At 36.9% G+C, this 10,797-nt stretch overlaps 1 long non-coding RNA gene across 3 annotated transcripts; it reads right to left on the reverse strand.

The window, feature by feature from the left end:
* On the reverse strand, positions 1,120-5,375 carry LOC107612160. 3 transcript variants are annotated; one of them, XR_002352434.1, is made up of 4 exons: positions 4,970-5,375; positions 4,779-4,881; positions 4,477-4,658; positions 1,120-1,784 (listed from the first exon to the last, which is right to left on the reverse strand). It is a non-coding gene; the product is annotated as an uncharacterized LOC107612160 (long non-coding RNA). The 3 variants fall into 3 exon arrangements; XR_002352435.1 differs by lacking the exon at positions 1,120-1,784 and having other exon boundaries at positions 3,580-4,683; positions 4,970-5,373; XR_001613618.2 differs by lacking the exon at positions 1,120-1,784 and having other exon boundaries at positions 3,585-4,658; positions 4,970-5,372.

Below are 10,797 nucleotides of genomic sequence, written 5' to 3' on the forward strand. Positions count from 1 at the left end.
CTGTGAGATCTTTTTGGACCTCATCATACCTAGGGATTGCAGAGTGTAGATTATGCATATGACTAGACATATAGTTCAACTTGGCTTGAGTGTTTATGTTGAACTCCTCCCTATGTAGTTACCGTCCTTCATTCAGTACGCTGAACTCATTAAATGCCTAAGTCTGAGCTAGCTGGCGTTGGTTGAGTTCTTGTAGACGTTTATCATGACGCTCTTGCCTTTTAGTCACTTGATTGATGGCTTGAGTGAGCTGGGAATAATGTTCCATTTGCTGTTTCTGCCACTCCTCTTGTTGATTCATCCAATTAGAAAGGAGTTCTTCTTGACGATCCATCCTTTGGGCTTGAACGTGCAGTTGTTGTTCTTGTCCCTCCATATAACTCCTCGCTAGCTCCTTAATGGCTCCGTGAATATGATTCAAGTTGATGTTGGTTGGATCATAGTACTCTTCTTGCTGATATTCTTCCTGTTGAGGTTCTTCTTGGTGAGGTTCTTCTTGTGGTGTTCTTCTCCCTATTTGAGGCCTTCTTTGTTGTTGGGCGGGTGTCACATACGTTATACGCTGGAGTGTAACCATCCTTCCAGGGTTTACCCAAGTTGGGTTGCTGTCCTCGAAGACTACCTTGGCTTTCGTACACAGCCTAAGGATGGTGCTGGGGAACCAAAGTCTAGCACCTAGATCATTCTTCTCGGGTGATTCTTGAATCCCCTCAGCTATAATTTCATTCACATTGATGCTTCCACCCTTTACTAAGCAGTGTACCATAGTAGCTCGAGTTACGTTGACCTCAGAATTGTTTGCAGCTGGGAGGATAGATCTCCTCACAAGTTCAAACCATCCCTTGGCTTCCGGGATGAGGTCTACTCTCCTGACGAACCGAGGTCTTCTATCTGAATACCTTTTCCAGTCAGATCCTATAACACACGTATCATTCACAATTTCTTCGAGTTCATCATTGTCAGGGCTCTTACTTATTCTTGCATGATAACTAGGCTCATCAAAATGTGGTGATTTCAGCTGAAGAGTTCTTGTTATCGCATTGGGGCTGAAGTCCACCTCTTTTCCTCTTACGTAACTTTTGAAGGTGGGGGCCTTGGTTTTGTCTTCTCTGACTACATTTGCATAGAACTCTTTGATGAGGTTTGCATTTATCTTTGCTTCTGGGTTCGTGAGCCTTTGCCAACCCCTTTGTTCAATCTTCTCTCGAATCTGTGGGCACTCTTCCTCATTGAGTTGGAATGTTGACTCAGATAGTATCTTTTTGAGCTTTATTCGTTCAAATTCGAGTTCATAGAATGCCGTTTTGAATCTCCTTTCATCAAAAGGAATGCTCTCCACCGGTTCCTTCTTCTTTTGCCTCTTGGAGCTTGATGATGCCATGAGTAGGAGTTGATGTGTGAAGGTGGTGGAAGGTATGGATAGATGGGGGAATTCGGTTGGGTTAAGATTGGGTGTAGTGAAGGGATTTGAGTTCCGGAGGTGTGGAGTATAAGGAATGGGAATTGGAATGTGGAAGGGTTATGAACTAAGAACCACTTATATAGAGAAGTGGTGAGTGAATAGAAGGTGTGGATTGATGGGGTGGTTGTGTGATGGACGGATGGGGTTTACCTTGGGATGAGCACAAGGATCATCAACTTTATGATGGTGTTGGGTCAGTTTCCAAGCTTGTTCTTTTTCCAATGTTGCATGGCAAAAATTCCCAATTCAATCCCCTTGGAGACACGTGTACAGTCCTCTCCTTTTGTGGTAGTCAAACCCTTCAACTGTCTCATCAATTCTCCTACAAAATAAAAGAAATGTGATTAAAAGAAAACTTATGGAAAGTGGCAAAAAATTAAGAGAATAACTACTTTTTACTATGAATGACTAATTTGTTCCAAGCATAAGTTCATTAAGTCTATGCTGAACCAGCTTAATCTTTCATACTTTACTAAACCTCAAACACAAACCAATCACGGCCTTAGGCCCAAGCAATTCAATCAACACCCAATTCACTACAATCCAGCCAATCAGATACAAACACAAGTAAAGAGATTCAAACACAATCAAGAGTAATTACATCAAGTATAGCAATTAGCAGTTAAACAGAATTACTCACATAGGCAAATCAATTACAATATACACACCCAAACAATGTCACATAGATGCATATGATGAATGTCTAGTCCTAGTACAGGCCATGAGCTCATGTGTCGGTTGGCTGCCCGCAATCCCGACATTTATCCGGTCAGGAGTAATCCCGATTTCCCGAATACGATTTTCCGTTCCTAAATAAATGCGCATATGATAATAGCCGCTCATTTGAGACAGCCTCTGCTTACTGCAGGAAAATATATATACTCTGCTCTACTCTGGGGAAGCAGAAAATGGCTGTAGGTAACTTAGTTTCCCTACAGAGGCTCTGGGTTGCATTAAGCAACTAATATATATTAAATATAGCTCTGGGTTGCATCAAGCAACTAATATATATATATATATATATATACACAAATATCTCTTTACTTTGCTCTGGTTTCTCTTTTCTCTGCATCTCTTTACTCTACTCTAGTTGTTCTATTCTCTGTATCTCTTTACTTTTCCCTGAATACTCTTTCATCTGTATCTATATTACTCTTTTTCTCTTTATCTCTTTACTCTTTTGTAATTGTAAATATGCAAGCGGGACAAAACCCATATCCTTGCTAGCAACTTTATAAACCAAATATATTTTCTCAAAAGAATCAGTAAAGTTATTATCGTTAAACAAGTCTCAATTATTCATTTTGATTAAGTCCTTTTACTTTTATAAAAATTTGGACATAATCTCCTTTAAAAATAGGACTTAGCCACCCTTATGGATTTCTTCTTTCTCAACATTTCATCAGCCTCTTTCAGCAGTTGCCACAATAATATATATTCTCAAAAATATTTGATAATAGTATAGAAAATCTATTTCTTAAATTCCATATCCAAAATAATTGTCAACCCAACCTGGCAGCCTGATTTCCATTTTGTTTTTAAAATATCAAATGAATTCGGAATCACGCAAACTTTATATCCATGTGACCGTCTCGGATTAAGATTTCTATTAAACCAAAAATCATAATTTTTTGCTGACTCTAGCTTCAGGAATATAAGCAAAACCGTGACTGCTCTGCAGTATTTTAAAACCAGAAGACAGCAGCAGCATACAACATTTGAAATTTCATATAAAATCCAAATTAAATTCAAACACCTTCAAAATTAATGTGGTTAAACTTAACTTACCCAAATTTCTTTCTCAATTGGTTCCAGGGTCATACCAATTTTAATGAAGGAGTTACGTAGCTTGGAAGTTAGGTAATTTTCTGCAGAATTCTGTTTTACAAATCATTAAACACAACCTCTTCCAAGTCCCATAACACACTTATTAAAATATGGAAAATCTTGAAATTTGAATCATAAGTACTAAACATACTCAACTTTCACCTCCAATTGGTTGCATCTTAATATCATTCCAGAATTAAAAATTATAAAGTCTCAAAGTTACTGACTTAGAAAACAAAACCTGACTTTTACTGCATAATACATCTTAATTTAAAAATTCATATCTTTAAAACCACAACTCTAACAATTCTAAATTTTTATGAAATTAAAGTATTAGGACCAAAGTTTCATTTAAAATTTGTTCCAATTCAAAATTCAAGCTGCAGAAATTTTAATAGAGGAAACAAATTGCTACTGTGTTAAACGTTCTGCAGAAAAACCAGATTTGACATCCCTAATTCAAAAATTCACCATAAATCATAAACTTAATAAAAAAGTCTCAAATTCACCAGTTTAGTTCCTTGTATCCCCAAGTTTAATCCGGACGTGGTTCCACGCAATTTCGATAATCACAGAATTAGTTATAGCTTTTCAAAGTTGCTGACTCAGTTTAGAAATTATGCAGAAAATCAGATTTTAGAATTCAACTTTGAAAGATCATAACTAATTCTTTAGTTGATACGAAACCTTCAAAATTGAGTTTTCACAATTACACTTAATATAATTTCATTAACACTTAAATGCTTATCATTTCAGTCATTATAGAGTCACTGATTCACTTTCAAAGTTGCCGTTTAATTTCAAGAGAACCTGATTTTCAGCAAACCATTTAGTGTTCAAAATCCAATTCTTCAATACCCCTCAAAACCAATTCCAAATCAACCACCAACCAAGCTCATTAACATTACAATATACCAAATAATAGCTCAACAGCAACAAATCCAACATGACCCATTAAAATTTAGTAATTCTCAACAATAAGTCATCAAACTATTCCCAATCTACATAATCAATCAATATCACCAATCAACAATTCCAAATCACAATCTCAACCATTCCAATCACAATTTTAGCCACGATTCAATATTCACATAATCAATCAATTACTCACATCTATTAAATCTATTTGTAGTTATTCAATAAACCTTGTAGGCATTCTTAAATTGAAATCGTTTTAAACCCTCTACCTCGATGTCGCAATCGCATACTTTAACGTAACAACTCTCTTCTCTTTTAGTTTCAGGGCAGCAGCAGTAACTCTCACGCAACCACAACCGGAACAGCAACAACATTAGCCTTCGCAGCACTGACCATGGTTGCAGTAAAATAGAGGATTCAAATTGGATAGGAATCAAAAGCAATTTCAGCTCTAGGGATTCAAGACAAAGCAAGAACTAAGATAGAATTAAAACCAGAACATGGCAACCACAGCAGTGACAAAACAAAACGTGTAAATAGATCAACCCTAAGGAGAAGATAAGACCAGTACCCAGATAGCAAATTCAGAATCAGTAACAGCTTCAACCGTCCCATGGCAGCACCAACTTCAACACTCAACCTAATTGTAGCAGGGAATAGGAGCCAAAAAGGGGCTGAGCAACAAAGATATAGGCAACCATGATTAAAACAAGCACATGGAAGAGAAACAAAGTATAATCAGAGTAAGGGTGAGAGTGTTACGGTTTCAAAAATGGGAAAATTTGAATCAGAACAAAGAGGAGGATACTGGCTTAATTAAGAGTTGGTGGCGGCAGCTTGCTTCCTTTGATGACAAGCTCCACCCACGGTAGCTCCAGAAATCAAAAGAGCAGAGGTTAGAAGCAGGAACCGCCGTTCCTGTAGCAGCTCCAATCTCTTTTCTCTGTCATTCTTCCTCTTCTCTTCTGCCCTAAATGGCGTTGATAGTGGCAAGGAGAGCTTCAGCGATGATGATGAGGCACGGTGGCAATGCTACCTTCTCCGTCGATCGTGCACGTCTCTCTGTTCTTCGTGGTGCTTCCCTGATCCCTCTTCTCCCTTTCCTCAGTTTCTCGTTTCCCTTTGCTTCTTCTCTGTTCCCCCTTTTTTTTTCCTTCTGTGATATGTATTGCGTATATGTGGTAGGAGTTTAACCGTGAATGAGTGGTGAGGAAACAATAAGCGTGGCCCAATAACTCATAAACGAGTGTGAAGTACGTGTGTCGGTGCGTGATTGGTCAGCGAGTATACGTGTTAGATAATAACGGTACGTATAAAATAAGAAACATAAAACTAGGAAAAATATATATACAAGTAACATAACTTTTATAAAATACTTGAGATAGAATATTAATTGATTCAAAATAAAACTATCTCCGAATCTATTTAATTAGTTCTAATAAAATAATTTCTAAAATTATAAAGTTTAAACTTAATAAGATAAAATCATAATTTATTTATATTTAGATTTTCAAAAATGCGGGATGTTACATTCTATCCAACTTACAAAAATTTTCGCCCTCGAAAATTGATACAAGATGAAGAAAAGATTTATATTCACATCCCCTTTTGAATATTTTAAAGGTACCAAGAAAATTATATCACAAACACAAAAGAAAATATATTAGGTAATGTAAAAGTTGATAAAATAATTTGATGCAAACCAAATTTTAAAATCTAAAATTAAATAGGCACAATGTTCGTTCAGAACTCTTAACAAAGCATGATCACTTCCTCTCGTCGCCTCAAAACTCCACAACTCCTTATAACTTCGTAGACTGACCAGATTCACTTTCCGTACGCACGAATTGTGTCCCTAAGAACTAGCGCATATAAGGAATACGAAACATGAGAAGAGAAAGACAAACGGCACGAAAGGTTTATGCTGAAATTGGAGGAATACTCAAATTCTCAGTTGAACAAGATGGTATTTCGCCAGAATTTAAAGGAATACGTGAAATCATCAACAATCAAGGATATATATTAGCAATGAAATAGAGTATAAAGGGAGTTAGTTCAAAACTTAGGAAGAAATTTTGAATCGAACAGTTTCAATATGAACATCATTAGGGAAAATAGTACAACAATTTTGAACAACTTCAATTTGAAATAGAAGGAATTAGTTTATCTTTTTAAAAAGAATATATATAAATCTAACAATTTCCAAAAGTACTAAACTTAGTATAAATAATATGTTATATCAATTTAATTTTTAAATCAAAACAAATCATGCATGGTTTGTAAATTAAAGCTTGGTTGATGTTAAGGGCAAAATATTTTCTTTAAAAATCTTGAAGGATACTTAAGTACATAATTAGGTAAGAATAGCTATAAGAATAATAAAGTTGGAAGAAAATCAGCTTCTATTTAAAGAATAGATTCTGAAATAAAATTTTCTATAAATCAATAAAAGATAAGTGGTGCATCACAATTAAACAAAATTAAACTATATACAGAAGTTTCAGAGTTTATGTAAGAAAGTCTAGGCTGAATTAAAAACAATCCCATCAAAATTTAAGCAAGGGTTGTGGATACAGTCAAGTAAGAAAAGATTTAAATTGAAATTTTTCTCAAAGAGAATCTGAAACAAGTACTCAAGAAGGAAATTACAAGAAATGGTATGTTGCATCGAAATAAATCAGAGTTCAGAGCAAGGAGCATAGAGTTTGTAAGGTGAGGATAAATGTTTCAAAAGATTCAAACAACAACCGGATACAGAGTCAAGCAAGGACATGCACGAATAATAATGCAAGGTTAGCAAGAAAGAGATCAGAAACTAGAAATTCCAATACAATTAATATAGAAAGAGATAACACTAAGCACGAATAAAGAGCATACGTCGAAACGGAACTAATCTCTAGAATTTAGTTTCTAACGTCCCCAAAACCTCGTAACTCGCGTTAATCTATCACTTCTATTTCGTCTATGATAACCAATTAGTGTTCCATATACATAAATCATTAGTATTAAGTTGGCCAAACTTGATACCATAAGATATGCAACGGTAAACTAATAGCGTTAATCATCAGACAGTCATGCATATAAAACACAAACTCTTGTCATCAGAACAAGTTATAAAGTGATGAGCGGATATTTTATACGCTTTTTGGGGTTAATTTCATATAGTTTTGAGTATGTTCTAGTTAGTTTTTAGTCTATTTCCATTAGTTTTTAGGAAAATTTTATATTTCTGGACTTTACTATGAGTTGTGTGTTTTTCTGTAATTTCAGGTATTTTTCTGGCTGAAATTGAAGGAGCTGAGCAAAAATCTGATTCAGGCTGAAAAAGGACTGCTGATGCTGTTGGATTCTGACCTCCCTGCACTCAAAGTGGATTTTTTGGAGCTATCGAACTCGAAATGGCATGCTTCCAATTGAGTTGGAAAGTAGACATCCAGGGCTTTCCAGCAATATATAATAGTTTATACTTTGCACAAGGATAGATGACGTAAACTGGCGTTCAACTCCACAAATGGCCTCTGCACGTGAATTGCTTAAATCTCAGCCCCAGCACACACCAAGTGGGCCCCAGAAGTGGATCTCTGCATCACCCATCATAGTCTACTCATTTTTTGTAAACCTAGGCTACTAGTTTAGTATTTAAACAACTTTTAGAGACTTATTTTGCATCTCATGACATTTTAGATCAAAACTTTGTATTCTCTGACGGCATGAGTCTCTAAACCCTATTGTTGGGGGTGAGGAGCTCTGCTGTGTCTCAATAAATTAATGCAAGTATTTCTATTTTCCATTCAAACACGCTTGTTCCTATCTAAGATGTTCATTCGCGCTTAACTGTGATGGAGGTGATGATCTGTAACACTCATCACCTTCCTTAAATCATGAACGTGTGCCTGACAACCACCTCCGTTCTATATACGATTGAATGAGTATCTCTTAGATTCCTTAATCAGAATCTCCGTGGTATAAGCTAGAACTGATGGCGGCATTCATGAGAATCCGAAAAGTCTAAACCTTGTCTGTGGTATTCCGAGTAGGATTCAAGGATTGAATGACTGTGACGAGCTTCAAACTCCTGAAGGCTAGGCGTTAGTGACAGACGCAAAAGGATAGTAAATCCTATTCCAACCGGATCGAGAACTAACCAGTGATTAGCCGTGCTGTGACAGAGCGCGTGAGCGTAGTTTTCACTGGAAGGATGGAAAGTAGCCATTGACAACGGTGATCCACCAACACACAGCTTGCCATAGGAGGACGTGCGTGCGTGAACAAGAAGACAGAGGAAAGCAGAGATTCAGAAGACAAAGCATCTCCAAAACTCCAACATATTCTCCATTACTGCATAACAAGTAACCTTTCATCCATGCTCTATTGTTTATTTGCAATTCAACTGATAAACATAATTGACTTCCTGACTAAGATTTACAAGATAACCATAGATTGCTTCAAACCAACAATCCCCGTGGGATTCGACCCTTACTCACGTGAGGTATTACTTGGATGACCCAGTGCACTTGCTGGTCAGTGGTACGAGTTGTGAAAAGTGTGATTCATAATTCGTGCACCAAGTTTTTGGCACTGTTGCCGGGGATTGTTCGAGTTTGGACAACTAATGGTTTATTTTGTTGCTTAGATTAGGAAAAATTTCTCTTTTTTGTTTAGAGTCTCTTTTTATTGTTGTGTTAGAATCTTAGAATCCTTATTTTCTTTTTAAAATCTTTTTCAAAAAAATAATTTTTCTATTAATTCCTATGCCAAACTTTAAGTTTGGTGTTCTTCCGTTGTGTTCCCGTGTTCTTGTGAATCTTCAAGGTATTCTTAAGTTTTCCTTGTGTCTTGATCTTAAAATTTTTAAGTTTGGTGTTCCTTGGTGTTTTTCCCTCCCAAAATTTTCGAAAATAAGAAACCTCAGATCTAAAAATTTTAAATCCTGTGTTATCTTATTGTTTTTCTCTCTCCTTTAAAAATTCAGATTTTTATTTCAAAATTTAAAACCTTTTTCAAAAATCATCATATCTTTTTCAAAATCTCCTAACCACTTTCTCTCTCCTCACTTTTTCGAAAATCTTTTACTCATTTTTATTTATTTAATTTTGATTTATTTTATTTTCGAAATAAATTAATAAATAAATAAATAAAAATATATTTTTTTGTTTTACATCATCTCCCTTTCTCCATCATGGACCTAAGCGGAAATGAACAATCCAGGAGGACTCTGGGGTCATATTCTAACCCCTCTACTGCTTCATATGGGAGTAGTATCTGCATACCCTCCATTGGAGTCAGTAGCTTTGAGTTGAATCCTCAGCTCATTATCATGGTGCAGCAAAGCTGCCAGTATTCCGGTCTTCCACAGGAAGAACCTACAGAGTTTCTAGCACAATTTTTACAAATTGCTGACACAGTACATGATAAGGAAATAGATCAGGATGTCTACAAACTATTACTGTTTCCATTTGCTGTAAAAGATCAAGCTAAGAGGTGGTTAAATAACCAACCTAAGGCCAGCATAAAGACATGAAAACAGCTGACATAAAAATTCCTGAATCAATATTTCCCTCCAAAAAGGATGACACAGCTAAGGCTGGACATCCAAGGCTTCAAGCAAGGAGATAATGAATCTCTTTATGATGCCTGGGAGAGATACAGAGAGATGCTACGAAAATGCCCCTCTGAAATGTTTTCAGAGTGGGTTCAGTTAGACATCTTCTACTATGGGCTTGCAGAAGGAGCTCAGATGTCTCTAGATTACTCAGCTGGTGGATTTATCCACATGAGAAAGACAATTGAAGAGGCTCAAGAGCTCATTGATACAGTTGCCAGGAATCAGCATCTGTACTTAAGCAGCAACCCTTCCATGAATGAAGAGGTTAAAATAGTAACTGCTGAACTCAGTCCTGTGAAACAAGCTACTGAATTCAATCAGCAATTGGACTTTCTGACAAAGCAGCTGGCCGAATTTAAAGACAGGTTACAAGAGACAAGGATGGCTAATATACACATATGGACGAACAGTTTAAGCAAACAAAGCAGCAGCTGTCAAGGCAAATAGCAGAAGAATGCCAAGCAGTTCAACTAAGAAGTGGGAAAACATTAAATACACCACCGCAAGGCAGTAAAAAGCTAAGAAATGAGCAAACCACCCAAAATTCACCTGAGGACAGTAAGAGCCCAGGGAAAAATAATTCTGGCGCTAAAGCACCAGAAAATTGGTGGAAGGCTGGCGCTGAACGCCCAGACCATGGCCAAAACTGGCGTTCAACGCCAGAAATACAGCAGGACTGGCGTTCAACACCAGAAAAGGGCAAGGATCTGGCGTTGAACGCCCAAAATGGGCAGGATCTGGTGCTGAACGCCCAAAATGGGCACAGTTCTGGCGTTCAGACGCCAGAAGCAGACAAGGAGCTGGCGTCCAGTTTCACTCCAGCTTCTAACTCTGGCACTCAAGTGCCAGTGAGGGATCAGACACACACAAATGCTGATAACAACCCCTCTAAAAAGGCTTCTTCAACCACTTCTGTAGGCAATAAACCTGCAGCAACTAAGGTTGAAGAATATAAAGCCAAGATACCTTATCCTCAAAAACTCCG

This window comes from Arachis ipaensis, chromosome B08 (genome assembly GCF_000816755.2).
Source record: "Arachis ipaensis cultivar K30076 chromosome B08, Araip1.1, whole genome shotgun sequence".
NCBI classification, from domain to species: Eukaryota; Viridiplantae; Streptophyta; class Magnoliopsida; order Fabales; family Fabaceae; genus Arachis; species Arachis ipaensis.